Source organism: Rhamphochromis sp. 'chilingali', assembly GCF_963969265.1.
Source record: "Rhamphochromis sp. 'chilingali' genome assembly, chromosome: 8".
Lineage (NCBI taxonomy): Eukaryota > Metazoa > Chordata > Actinopteri > Cichliformes > Cichlidae > Rhamphochromis > Rhamphochromis sp. 'chilingali'.
Window position 1 is genome coordinate 32,719,598 of NC_137935.1, and position 15,701 is coordinate 32,735,298.

At 38.4% G+C, this 15,701-nt stretch overlaps 1 protein-coding gene across 1 annotated transcript in view; it reads left to right on the plus strand.

Moving 5' to 3' along the window:
• Nucleotides 1-15,701, plus strand: part of LOC308400704 (calsyntenin-2-like) — a 386,947-nt gene that overhangs the window by 168,637 nt on the left and 202,609 nt on the right. The window lies entirely within an intron of this gene.

Below are 15,701 nucleotides of genomic sequence, written 5' to 3' on the forward strand. Positions count from 1 at the left end.
TCAGTCCTGCTAATTTCCTAAACTTCATGAAAAACAGTCTATCTTTGTAGCCACTTGTGGTATTTTGTGCTTGCTCTGTGATTGTGATTGTTGTCAGCTCAGCCAAGAAATTCTTTTTTTCCCTCTTTTACCCCCGGCCTTTCATTTACACTGACTGCATGAACAATAAAGCCCAAATGAAATGCCTCACCTGAGTAATGGCTTAAGGTTTTCACAAAAGCACAGCTCGATAAGTTTTAGCGCAAAGCTGAGTTATAGAAATACGTTGAGACTGTGATGTATAACAAGCATATTGTATGCGCGCTTTGTCTGTGAATGCAGTCATTTTGTTACCCATTCACTGCATTTGAATGCTTTTTTTGTTATATTTAGCTGGAATCACTCAGTGTCTCCAACCATAATGTCAGTAGATGCTTTAATTTTACTTCCTAAAGTTGGAATTCAGGATAGAAGTGGATTGTGGAATTCTCTGCTGTACACAATTACATTACATTAAACCCAGGTAGACAGAGAGCCGGAATTTCTCTGTTAAGACACGTGTTGTGTGTGTGTTCACAAATGTACAGTATGAATGAGAGTGTGTGAGACAGAGATAAATAGAGAAGAGCGGAGGTGTCAAAGATAGAGACGGGGATAGAGATAGCTGTGGAAATCCTGAAGCCCTCTCATCTTTCTTAATGATACATTTGTGATGAGACGTTTGCAATGATGACATCTCTCATTGTAATTTGAAGTGCCTGCGCCCGTATCAGAGTCGTACAAGACAGGATGTGAAATTGGGGTCTCAGAACGGGATATTTTATTAGCTGCTGGATATTTCCAGGGTGGTTAAGATAGGGTATTTGATTTGCACCACTCCTTTCATTTACTCTGTTTGATTTGCGATAAGTGACTGTTCCTGGGGAAGAAATCGGTAGTAATTTCACAGTTTGTGCTCACTTTCTCTCTTTTTTCTCTTTGTGCCCCCCCCCCGCTCAACCCTCTCACCCTTATGGACTCCCCTGACACACCTCTCTGAGACTCCCACATGCAGCCTCAAGCCACGATGGTGATGAACAATGCAAATGAATTGATTCCAGTATAAATGAACTCATGATAGCAATCCCATGCTAAGTGGCTGCTGCTTAATTTCATATTGATAAATGAACTGCCGCAGCCAGTGCTCAGAACAATGGTTTCTAATTAGAGCGACACTAATTGCAGACACATTGATTGGCTTATGAGGATCCAGTTGGATCAGTTAAAGAGCTGTTCCTGAAGAAAACACTTCAGAGTTTGTTGCTAGAGACTCTAAACCTCCAGGAGCACCATTTCAGAAAACTCCTTAAAAGCACATAAATTTATCTCTATTAGTCTGCAAAATATGTCACGGGAACAGCAAAAATGTGTTTTGAAGCAGCAGAAAAGGGACAAATACACTGTGTTACATAAATATAAAATAGTTTTACACAGCATACATGTTTAGTAGCTTTTACAACACAACTCTTTTAACCTTTAGGGACATGAAGGCATTTTGACAGCTTGGAAATAAGAAATAAAGTATACACTCGTACCCTAGCCCTTTCTGTGTGGTCTTTAAATCATAAAAATGTACAATAACAGCAATATACTGACAGCAGGCGTGCCAATATGTTACTGTTGTTTTACGGTCCTTTTTATTGGTATACTTTTCTAGTAAGTGTTAGTGTTAGCATCAGTCTTATTACGTTGCCATAATGATACCAGTCTCTGAATTTCAGTGCATTGCTGTATTTCCTTAAACTATTTCCTCAACTGGCAGGCAGTTTGCTGCTAATTTTCCTACAGTTTGCTTGTTGTAAACTAAAGATTCATGTCAGTGTCATGTTGGCTAAATATTAACCTACAGAGGACACCTTTAGGTTGAGCAGACAGGAGACAAAGTTAAAGAGGAACGGTTGTGAAGGTTTGACATGTACAGAGGAGGCTCCAGTGGACAAAGGATGTTGAATATGGCCAAGTAAGAGGGAAGTAGGAAGATCCCAGAGAAGCTTTATAGTGAATTAGGAAGGGTAGGCCTTTGGGGTGACAGAAGAGGATCCTGGGAATAAGGTGAAATGGAGGCAGATTTTGTGGTAACCACTAAAGGGAGCAACCGAAGGACTATGTTAGAAACCTCTGATGTGGATCTAAAGTTCAGAGTTTATCTGGCCTCTAAGGCTCATCTTGGATTTAGTTCAGAGCAATGACTTTCCTGGTGCTACAACAAACACAAAGTTCCTGGACAAAAATAAATAAATAAATAAATCAGGGCTGTGTCTGAAGTCATTCGGTTAAACTCTAAACATATTGTTTACCTTCTGCTATCTTACTGAAGTGTCGGGAGTCTGAGTATGTACTGCTGTGTAGCATGTTAAACACTTCTTTTTGCCGAAATTCCCACAGCACAATCTAAAATTTAAAATGTGCAAATTGGAAATGCACATTAAAAGTACTAACATTTATGGATTTATCACTTATTTTTTTCATATGGGTATGAATTTATGAATATCTAGTTCCAGTTATGATTGAACTAGGAATGTTGCAGTGGGATCCATAATCTGTGCAATGAATATTTATACTGAATTACATAGTGCACCTGTTATACAGCAGGTATGAGCAGGCAGGAACCAACCAGTGAATGGCTTTTGATACTTCAGAAGACTTTTATTTTATCATTGTTGCTTTTTTGATTAATTCGACAAGGACATGCATAAAGCAACTCACATCCAAGAAATGAATGAATACTGATTGCATCTCTAGCATTATGTGTAGCATTATATTGTCTCAAAAGCCATTTATATAATGGGAAGAAAAACCAAAACAGAAAACTTTGTGGAGATCGAAGACACTACATTAATATTCCGGAGCGGGATTACTTTTGGAAATCTTTGTTCTAAAAAAAATAATAATAACAAACCTGAAGTCCAAATATGTTATAGTAAGAGCTTGAATAATTTTATAAGAAACACTCAAATTGTTCTTTTTCTGTCCTTATATGTCCCATTTCCCAGTGATGTTACTGTAAATAACAAACATGGCTGACCTTTAGCTTGCACATGGACCTTTTCCTGTCATGTCTGAAGTGTAATCCCTGCTGAATGATGACAGTGTTGTAATGGTGGCTTCTACAGTAGAGTCTGTTGCCTCTAACAGGGCAGTGCAGCTGAGATCAAATCATTTGGTCTGATCCAGTAGAATGAAATGGAGTTAGAGAAGGTCAGCCTGTGGCGCCATGTTTCTCACTCTGCTCTAATGTAATAAGAGCACACTGTGAGAGACATGGATTAGACTGTAATCCACCTGCTTTTCTCTCTCCCTCTCTTTCTGATTTGTTTGCATTATGCATCCCCTTTTTATTCTTTCTTCTTCTCTTTCTCACACTCGTCTCCTGCACCATCTCTCTTCCAAAGCCAATTTATTTCAGCCTAACCTCACTGGGTTATTGGAATTCCTCTTCTCTCTCTGTCTTCTTCCTTCTCCCTTCTGCTCATCTGCCTACTAACGCTGTCAGTCAGTCTTTGGTTGTGAATATGTCAAGTGTTTGATCAGTTTCAATGTTTTCATCACTTTCAACCAAAGTTTTTATTAGAAATGGGACTAAATCAGTCAGTATAAGGATCCCAATAATGTTCAGCTTGTCTATGTTTTATTTTTTGGGGGAGACTGCCCTTGAATGCATTGTCTGAACTTTTCTATGTTATGTGACTTTTTTTAATGTAAATTTTTAAAAATAAAATACCACCTTTTTACATTATTGGACTCATGAACAATAACCATATGACTGTACCCGCCACTAACACATGACCCTACGCTGTGTCACTGCATCATTCTATGTTTGGCACTGATCACCACCTGCACTCATGTATATATCTTTCAACGTAGCACTCTTAATTCTTATTCTCATGTATATATCTCATGTATATCTCATGCACATATCTTTCCACGTAGCACTTTTAATTCTTATCCCTACTTTTATTTTTTTCCATGTCTATTTAAGTGCTATTTATGACAGCATGTTTGCACTGAAGCACCGCAGCAATTTCCTAATGTTGTAAACCTGCTCAACATTTGGCAATAAACCCCATTCTGATTCTGATTCTGATTCTGATTATACATTTCTGTTCAGTTTTGTGAGACAGACTCTAAGAATTGCTGTTTTTTTTTTTCTGTGTAAGATATACTGATTTGATCATTTATATATTTGATTGTAAAACTTTATATAAAGATGAGCAACATAAAGAGTCCAGGTGATTGCGTGTGGATATTATGCAATGAGAATAGGTTCATGAACAGACAATCATTATTTGATTCCAGTGTAACACATGACGAGTACTGACAATGGATAATTAATTATAACAGTACTGTTTAACACTTTGATATAAGCTGTAGGGCTGGTCATTAGCATGAGTGTTAAAGACCAAACGGGATGTTTAACTGTACATATTTATATATGTAGTTAAAGGCACATCTGCACTGAAAAATGCTGGAATATGGCATTATGGAAGCTCCATTTGTCCCAGCGTAAAGTAAAAATATTATACGAAAAGAAACCACATTTTGTTCCCTTTAGGATAATATAACATTGGAGATCTCTTAACTCTTGCACTGTGAGCTTTCATTTGTCCATCACTCTGGATTAATATTAAGTAATTACAAAACTAATGATGAGCCTCAGCTGTACCTTCAACACAGTAGTGTGGGAGTTAGCTCATTAGCTTGGTTAGCTAGTTTGCATCTTAATCGCAGTACAAAGGTCCACTCACTGGGTGATGCCTTTCTGTGTGGAATTTGCAGTGCAGTGACATTAGGTTAATCTGTGAATGTGGCTGAATGGCCTCTACACCATCTGTCTCATTTTAATGTCGATGACAAGCATGGTAAAATAAAATCTAGCTAAACATGCATGTTAGCATTGTCTGCTTAAAATGACTAACAACTGTAGTATCCTCCAAGGATCCTTCAGATTTAGTCAGTAAAAACCATAAAACCTACCTTCTGCTTCCAGCAGTTTTTGTCATTTTGCGCACAGCTTAAAGTGCTAAAGCAGATTATCCCAGCAATGTTAAAAAAAAACAAAAACTTCACTATAAATGCTGTAATGTGAGAGAATGGTTATTTGACGAAGTGTCATGTTGTATTTGCTCAGTCCAAATGTGATTTCATTTTGTGATTTTTATCTCAAGACATCAAATCTATAATTTACCAAATATGTCACACAGCAGGCAGCCCCATATCCATCACATCACAGATCACCAACCCAAACTAGCAATAATCAGTAAAACCTGATTAATGATATGTAATATCAGTCTGATATACTGCCTTTAACAGAGATTAAAATGTACTTACTCTTCAGAGAAAACATAAAAACTCACTTTGCTTAGCTCAAATGATTCCTGTCCACACTTCATTTACTGCCCTTGGGAAAAGACTATGACAGCAACCCACCCCAAACTTCTAAATGCTCAACCCTACCTCTTTCTTAGTTAAGAGAAGCGTGTGTGTCTTTTGGGGGTGCGAAACAGTCCATTACTTGCTGCCCCCCACTCCTCCAACCTTCCTCGTACCGAGACAGAAAACTGTCATCATCATGTTCCGTCAGTTCGATCAAAGCTGAACACAGTCAGCGGAAAGCAGATTTCGTTGTTTAAACAGTCTTTGGGGAGAATTGGACAGGAATGTGATTGTGGTGACAGCAGGAAAACTGGTGGGAATAATGATGTGTGTGTGTGGGGAGTGTAGGGAGAGTGACGCAAACACGATGTGCATCACTGTGAGATGATATATCAGGAAATGTCTGAAAAATAATGATTGTTATAGTCAAACTTTTTTACTTTATTTTCATCTATCTTGGAGTGGGAGGCTCTAGTTGGCCTTTGTGTCAATATGTAAAGACATCATTCATCTACACTGAGTGCATTTACAATAACTTCTTAGTATGTACAGCATAGCTCACATTTTTATATTCATGTGTTGTATGTCCATTCTGCAGTGGTTGCTAGGTAGCATCATGACATCATAACATGTCACGTGTAGTTCAAGTTTTGGGAATATAAATGAGATGCTGTTTTTGTGAAATTGAAATGTTACAAAATTTTGCAAGGTGTTGTAGGTTGTTTTAACCCACTGGTAGATAGTTGCTAGGCAACATGATGATGTCTTAATATCTGATATCAATGAGAATTTGCACGGGTCTAGGATGAACCTGTGTGCCAAGTTTGATTGCTCAACTCCTGATCATGTAGGAGTTTGCAGGCAAACAGATGGATGGATTTTGTGTATTAGAGTAAGATCCGATATTTTAGAATTTAGTTTTTATGGTAGTGAGTTTGTTTCTGCTCTTTAGAGTGATAAAAAACAGATCTTCTTAATGGTGATCTTAATGGTGGATTTAAATGACAGAGAAAGATGCCACTCAAAATACTGAATATTTTCAATAGGTCCTGGCAGCTGCATTAACACAATCTAAAGAGTGAATTTCTCTGAATCTTGCAGCCTTCTCAGAAAGGAAATGGAAAGAAAGTGATTCCATTACTCCCATGGTCAGTGTTTTCGCAGTTTTTGAAGTAAAGTTTGTAGTCATCTGAGTCTTTTGTCCTTAGCAGAGATGGGCAGTAACGCGTTACTTTTTTCGAGTAACAGAGAAACTGCCGGATCCTTCCACTGACCTCTGCGGCACACCTGCACCAGGGCAAGCCTCCACCTGCCCCACTCCTGCTATACAGGTGAAAATAGAGCAACAGAACTGCTGAGTCTTTGATTTTATTTCTTTTCTGCTGTGTTTTACGTGTATCTATTTGAAAGAGTGAGTGTAAACACAAAAAACTATTTTATTTTACATGCTGGAATATGCAGAAAATAGGTTTAAATATTAAACATTTTTCTTCCAGTCAGAGACTGTTGCATATAATTTAATGATTGCTTGATGCATAAAGTTAAAAGATTAAAACTAATAAAACAAGTTTTAAAAAGAGACTTCTTCATTTGATTATTTTTTATATGATGGATTATGCAGAAAAAGTAGAATTGGGCTGAAAGATCTATCGCTTTATTACCTATTTAGGGGATAAATCATGTTTTAAAAAGTAACTAAGTAACTAATTACTTTTGAATATAAGTATTCAGTAAAGTAACGGGATTACTTTTTTGGGGAAGTAATCAGTAATTAGTTACTGATTACTTTTTTCAAGTAACTTGACCAACAATGGTCCTTAGTGTATTCCAGTAGTGTTTAGATAAAGGGTAGTCCTGGTATTAGGGTGTGGTATTAGCCCTGATTCATATCACTCACACTAAAATCACAGAGTTACACGTACAGCTGTCTGAAGCTGTATGGCCGTCTTTGGCATGTCACTCACACTGCCATAAGCCACACAAACTCTGAGTACCCGAAAGCAGACGCTGAATCTGAATACAAGTTTCAAAGGTTTATTCAACACCAGAACGCAGAGGCGGCTCTGGGTCCCTGACACATACTCCTTTGAGTTTGTTCACTCTCAGTCTCACCTTGTCACATATGAACCCTTGTAAAGGATATCTTGGCATCACATTTACGGTGTGTCATTTTTCAAGGTGCAAGGGCAATGCTATTTTACTCAAAGCACAATCTCTTTCTGGTCCTGTTTTCTTTTTTGCTTTGTTTTTTAAGCCTAATCAGCAAGTGCAAGTGAAAGTAAAAGGCAAGTGAAAGCAATCTGAATAAACCGAATCTCCTAAATGGTGCACAAACTTCAGCCTCCTGACAGTTTTTGACATGATAGGATGATAACATGTGGTTTCTCAAGGCATTTTCAGTATCTTCAAAGACTATTAAGTTAAAGATGCTTCAATTTCTACATACTACAATTTTGGTAGAATTTGTCTCAAAAAAATCAGAGTAAAACCGAGTAGTAGCAAAAGAAAAATGCAGTAAAATACTGAAGTCTGGAGGATGTAATAGTTCCTTTCAATGCAGAGGGAATACATCTATTCACCCATCTAAACAAGCAACTCTCAAACTCTAAGCACTTTGTATGTTTGTGTATGTGCTCAAGTTTAGTTCTTGTTTGTTTAAAGCTGCAAGGACACATACCAATTCCCAGGCACATCCTCCTGCGTATATATATGTGTGTGTGTGTGTGTGTGTGTGTGTGTGTGTGTGTGTGTGTGTGTGTGTGTGTGTGTGTGTGTGTGTGTGTGTGTGTGTGTGTGTGTGAGTGAAAGACAGAGCGATAGTTATGAAAACTACTACAAGCAGACATACTCACATGGGTAACTACCTGAATATGCATGTCTGCTTCTCCTCTTTACGCACTTTCCTGCACGTACACACAATCAATAAAACTGAAACACAGCTCCCCTTGACAGGTACTGCTGTTGTTTCACTGGATTTGCATTGACACGCCATAGTTTATACATCTCCAGGTGGATACGTGCCTTCTGCTGTGTGATTTCCCATTCAGTTTGTGTGGAGGGATTATTCTTGCATGTATGAGTCTGGCCTTGTCATATGTCTGCTGGATCGAGGCAAATCCCACGTTTCCGAGCAGGGATAGTCAGTGTCAGTCCTCGCTGACATGCTGACATTTACCGCAACGCCGACGTCTTTGTGCTGCTCTCATCACCGTGACAGCGGGCTCACAGATCACCAAGAATCCCTGCGCAGTATCAATTTGCTCAGGCAGATCGCAGCAAATGCATGCAAGGTGTACACACAACCGCACACAGAGCTGTGGAGTAGAGGCACGACACACACACACTAGTGGGGTGGATACTGAAGGGCAAAAGGTCCAAACCCCATATTAGCTGTGGTGATAATAACCTCGAAGTAAAAGGATTGAAAATTACTGCAAGTGACAGACTGGCCTGTGATTTACATCTCTGTGGCTATTTTGGTGGAAAATAAAGGCTCAAGATTTAAATATGGCTGCCATGAAGCACATTGAGATGCATTAAGGGTTACTCATTATCCTTTTCAATATTGATCAGACATCAAAAGATCGTCCAACAAGCATGCAGCTAAGACTTCATCTACTGTCTATCATCTGCTGTAGGCAGGGAATAATACATTATTAATCCCCTCTTGGCACATGAGCTGTTGTTGTCATTAATAGTTTAGAAGGCCTCATGACTGACTCTAATGAATCAATGTTCAGACTTATTAATATTAATTAAGGGTAACATGTTCATATGAAATTATTCAGTGTTTCTCAGTGTAATATCACACATTTTAAAACTAAAGCATGTTTAAATGCCTTCAGTGTAATCCCCCTGTTCGGGAGAAGTACTATTTCAAAGATTAACCGTTACTGCATGATTGCATGCATATATTTGCATCAGATTGTGTGTGTTTTTTCTCTCATGCAGTTTTTGTATTTAAAGAGTTTATTTTTGCGTCAGCCACCTGCGATAGAAGCACAACTTTCACTGCATGACCTCTGCCTTCTTTATCTAAACTTACAGAGGTGAACGGAGTCAAGAACAAAAGATCTCCAGTCTCTGAAATCTGAGTCCATTATTGCCTGTTCTAGTAAAATGTGATCAATTTACCTTGGAATAATTTCACAGTCTCTTCTTCCTCTTTCCAGCTTACAGTTTAGGTTATTTGTGAAGTTTGGGGAAAAATTGAAGTATTATTTGCATTAGTCTTTCTTCAGTAACAGAAGTGCAGCATGTTTAGTTTTAAAAAGGGCATTTGCACAATTTTAGCTCTTTGACATTTACTGGCACTGTTTAAACAAGTTACCGATTTTGAACTTCTAATCACATAAATGCTTTAATCAAAGAGCAGCTTTTTAATAATGGATTGCATTTATATAGCGCTTTGAGGCCCCCTCAAAGCGCTGTACAATGCCACTATTCATTCACACACTGGTGGAGGTAAACTACAGTTGTAGCCACAGCTGCCCTGTGGCAGACTGACAGAAGCGAGGCTGCCATATCGCGCCATCGGCCCCTCTGGCTAACACCAGTAGGCGGTAGGTGAAGTGTCTTGCCCAAGGACACAACGACCGAGACTGTCCGAGGCGGGGCTCAAACCAGCAACCTTCCAGTTACAAGACGAACTGCCAACTCTTTGAGCCACGATCGCCCAGCTTAGACATGCCTCTTTTGTACATTCAAACCCCGACTCCAGCAGCTGTATGTATAATATAGCAGTTGTCAGTAGGTAAATGTCAGGTACCAAAACATAATTCAATCAGATAATATTTTTATTTGCTTTAGAGATCATTTATTTCCTTAGTTGTAACTACTGGCTTTTCCATGACAGATAACTTTAATTTTGTAGCTAATAGAGACGGACGGTGAATTTCGGTAAAAGCAGTCTTGGCCTCACTACCACCGTTTGCTTTGGAGAAGCTGTAGTCAGCAAGAAGGCTGAAAGGGAAGCTCATTAGGATCTTCATATGCAAAGGACGGGCTTATTTATGGAAGCTTTGTGGCTTCTATTTGCAATTGATTGCATGATTGTGTTCAGAGCTGAAATCTAATCTCAACACTACTGGCTGTGATCTCATTATGATTTAGCTTTTCATTTACATGTGTTTTTAACATATGTATTTAAACTTGAGTGGTGCATTGAACTGAAAGTCTTGGTCTGGGTTTAAGTTATATGTCGACTGCTATAGAAGCTCTCAAACATCGGTCATTCAGCAAAGTCATGCTAAGTTGTTAGGTGATGGCTGATGTTCACAAATTGGGATCAACTACTCCCCAGGACACAAGCGGCTTTATAAAACAGTAGGCTTATGATTTGATAAAGGCTCATCACTGATTAGTGCAATTGCCTTAATCCTCTAAACATTCTTCCATCAATAAGTGCCTTATTTTCAACAGATTTGTGCCTGAAGTGGAGCTGCCGAGTAGCCTGTATTTAAAACATTTTCATTTTCAAGGATGAAGTGAGACAGAGAGGTCTGTGGAGGTGCTGTTCTGGGAGGGTTAATCTTTAATTTATTTGGTTCAGACTGTCCAGACCACAGCTAACAGTTCTTTTCCTCTTATCGAAGAATCCCAGATCAACTTGAAAGAACGCCGAGTTCACACTGTAAGGCTCTTCATCACCATGTGTCATAAAAATGAGAAGAAGACTATAAACTCCTAACAAATTGCCTAAGATTTATAAAGTTCATCTGAAGAAGCAAATAAAATCTGGGATCTTATGCTGTATGGACTATATACACCTTCAGATAAAAAGAGGAGGATTTTATTATGCAGTTGGTATGCATGGTATTAATAAAGCAAAGCATGCCCTTCCTTTTTTTTATATTTGCAGCACATAAAGAGGAAATGAGAAATATGCCAAAAAGTCTCGATATTCCCTGAGCAGGAAAAACATTTTTATAAAAAATGTGTGAGGGTAGCAAATGGTGTCCATTACGACCCAACCACCTCGGTTATTAGATGAAACATCAGGTTAAATTCTCTGCTACTTAAGCACTGCAGTGAATTTAATTACTAAATTATCTCTGAGGAGAGGAACTGTTTTTTGCAACTAATAGCATGAAATTGGACTATGATCATTATATATTGTAAAAGAAGGGATTCTGCTTAGGGGAAATATTATCGTAATTTCCATGTATTTAGTTCCTGGACTCTAGAATATCTTTGTATGATGCACAGTTCAAAATGAAACTCATTTATCTCATACTGGGCCTCATTTTGTCCACTCTGAAACAAGCAGCTTTAGCTCCTCTCCCTTTAAGCCAGCTTTGTTCTGACTGGCTGCTTCTCACAAACAGCAGGTAGGTGGAGCTTCTGTGGTCTACGCCAAAGCGCCAAATTAAGAATAGCCGCTTTTATTGATCAGACAGGGCTATGAACTCACAAGGACTACTTGTACTTTTACACACAATGATCTTACCTTGAGCAGCCTGACAGTAGGCAGGTGGAGGTCTGCCATTGCAACACCTTGATTCTTTTAAGAACTGTCTTCCAATTCTTTTTCAGCCATCCTCTTGCTGCTGTGCTGTGATTATAGTCCTGTTGCATGGCCCAGTTTTGGCAAATTTCAGCTTTGCCAGTCTGACTCTAGAATACTGTTATACAGTGCCTGAGCCCTCTGCCTGCAAAACAAGCTTAAATCATTACCCCTCCACCACCATGCTTCATAGTTACTATGAGGTGATTGTGCTGATGTGCCAATTTTCACCGAACAGTATGCATAGAGTCTCGTGAAAGCTTTCTTTTTCACTTGACTGTACAGTGCTGGTGTAAAACTAATACAGCATATAGTAACAGTAAAATATAGTGGTGGTAATGTGATGGTCTGGGGCTGCTTTGCCACTTCAGGACGTGGGCGACTTGCTGTAGTTGATTGAATCATGGATTCTGCTGTCTACCAGAAAATCCTGAAGGAGAATGTCCAGCCATCAGTTCGTCCCCTAAAGCTTAACTGCACTTGTGTTATCCAGCAGGTCAGTGATCCAAAACATATCACCAAGTCCACCTCTGAATGGCTCAACAAAACATGAGCATAACATAAAGGTTTTTTAGTAGCATAGTCAGTCCAAATTTTAAATGAAATGCTTTGTCCAAGAAACCCCTCCAATGTGGCTGAATTTAAAGATTTCTGCAGAGGACTAATTATTAGGTTCAAGAGGCAGCTACTTTTTCATATAGGGCCAGGTAACTTTGGATAACCTGCTTTACGTAATAAGTGAAAATAGCATTTAAAAGCTTACTCTTTGTGTAATATTAAAATTTGCTTGATTATCTGAAGTAAGTGTGACAAACATGCAAAAACCAAGAAACTGGAAAAAGGGGCAAATTTCACAGCACTTTATATGCTGGGAAATAAGAAATAGCACAATCGCTTATATATTAGTATTAGTATATGTAACACAACATGCTATGCTCATACTGTTAATTAAAGGTGTTATGTAGTGTTTTTATGCAGTGCACTCAACATGTGAGTGTTGGGATACAGTTAAATGTGCAAGAAGAATCAGCATATCATCACTAAAGGCAGGTAAGAGCTTTGCTACAATGTAAAACTTCAACTTAAATGTTTCATGAGGAAAGAAGTGCATTTAACACATAATGTGGAGGAGGTGAGAAATAGTGAATGTAAACAAGTTTGGTTTGGCAGAGAACTCCACAGGTTACCTTTAAATGATCTGTGACATGCACAACATAATTCATTACAATAGTTTCTGAATAAAGCGAACAATTATTATATATTATATGTTAGATATTGTAGTGATTAGGGCCTTAAGTGGCCAATTAGCACTTGAGTTTATCACGCTGAATGATGCTTTAGTTGACATTATCACCATCTGTAGTGGCTTGGGGCCTGTGGCTCAGCTTTAGCTATGGCTGTTTCCAGAACAGCTGACAGCATCTATTCTGTAGTTAATGTGGCATAGTGAGGAGCTGCAATAAAGATAATGTAAGGGTTGTAAAAGTGCTAAAGCTAATTACAGCTTCTGGTAGAAGCACGCCAGGTGAGTGGAGCTGGTCGAGATGGAGGACAGACAGGAAGAACGATGGAGTTGTTTTTTTTAAAGCAAGCTGTGGCCGGCATAAAAAGACTCTCAAGGTTAAAAGTGTCGTGTGCCAAGTATCACAGGAGTGAATTTGTGCATTTTCCTCACTAATATTGATTAGCCTCGGATATAGCATGACACTGTCAAGGAGAAAGATCAGGCCGGGCTGTGCTATTTTATTAGCATCCTTCTCATGCTCCATCACACCATGTAATACACTCCAGCACTCTGTTGGGACCTGCTTCACAATCCTGTTGCGGCAGGAATGATTATTTGAAATATATTTCTCAAAATATTCCCACGCACTCTCAATTAGACTTTGTCTTTGTAACTTTTATGTTTACGGATGGTTTTTTTGTGTGTGTGTGTGTGTGTGTGTGTGTGTGTGTGTGTTTTAAACTGAAGCATTTATATTATCCTTTACCCCCTTACCAACTTCATCCTCTGTTAACCCTCAAATTTCTGTCAAACTTTAACTTTATAAGATTCTGGCTTTAAAAAAATAATTACAAGTAGGCCACGCCTTCATACCAGATGGATTTTAAAATAATAAAACTATAAGTCAAGCTTACAATTGCTATGACGGCTACGTCTGCAAAGAACATTTAGTAACATGGTTGCATGTGAGTCATTAGGCTTCTGAAAGAACAACAGGCTGGTACTCAAAACAGCGATTTTATATTTTATTTATTTATTGTCTTGTCTATTGTGCTGCTAAACATTTCATACTGGGCTCTGAGCACTTCCATAATGCGGGCGAGCCATGCCACCACTTCCTGTGTATACACGCAAACATCCACTAACAGACTCCAGAAGCTGTGGCTCAGACCTGGACAGTATCCCTGGGGAATTCCTCACAGAGTCACTTCAGAGTTTTAGGACAGCTGATGTAAATCGCTCTCTTGGTGTGATTCAGCAGCATCGTAAACAGAGACGATAACTGCCTGATGATTATTTTAAGGCTTTAACTGTTACTCTGGGCTTCATCTTGAACCTCAGTGAGAATTATGTGCTGTGCCTTTAAAGTTATCTTGGCTGAGTCGCCACAGTTTGTCAATACGATGAGCTGATCAATCTCTTTTAGAATACCTTACAAGTCTTATGCAAATCAGCAATTTTCTCTTTTTGATTGATTAGACTCCAGGTTTCTAACTCCTGGCTTCAATTGGCTTTTTTTCAGATGTCATTATCCAAGTGATTCACAGAGTTATTAATGATCAGTTCACTGTGGACAAAAACACCCGAAAAACTTGCTATGACTACGTTTTAATGTATTTGTATATGGAGGACAGTATAATGTTATTCATTAATGATAATATTTTTTTTATTTTTTTTTTTTTTACAATTAACATGCAGATCTTATCAACAAATTAAGAGTTAAAGTCTGTTTTACCAGCAGTTCTTGTATAATTACATAAAAACTTAGACAAGGGTTTTGTTACAGACACCTCTTACACCTTAAACCTTATTACCTTAAATCAATGTTCTTGTCATAAGTTAAACGTCGACTTATTAACAGGTGACTAAGTGTTACAAGGCAGTTGTTGTCTTTATTAGATGTTGATGTTGAATATGGATATGGTGACTGAATGTGCCAGCACTCAGCCCTAAGCATCCCAAAATCAATTTCATCCTTGTTTGGACGTGATTGGTTGATTGATTTTTAACACTGTGCTCTATAATAGTCCAGATAAAGGCGCCCATTAAGCACTGTTATCTCTCAATAAGTATATTAATACATCTATTAAATTTAGCAAATCATTATTATTACTTAAGATCTGGTGCTTGCAGATAAGTCAGCTGTTAATAAGTCGATGTTTAACATCTAGTAAATGTATAATGAAGAATGTGTTGATGTTAAAGAATCCACACAAATCAGCAGAGGTTTATATGATAGGAGGTTAAACAGTTATTAACGCATAATATCAATGTCAATGAACATCATATAAGTATTTAAAGGAATTATATGACTGTGTGAGTTTACTCTTCACATCCATGACAGATAAATAAGGGAGCAATCTCATTCCCAACGCGTAACATAACCAACAATTTGTCACATCCCGAGGCGTCCCATGGGTACGGAAAAGGTAACCTTCCGCGTCCCTATGATACGCGCCCGATTGTGGATGTAATCCAATAGAATGACGCTCCAACTGGTAACACACGTTCCAGCCATGTATTTGAGCCCTAACCCTAATCCTAACCTTAACCACAACCTTAATGGTGTTAGATAGTATT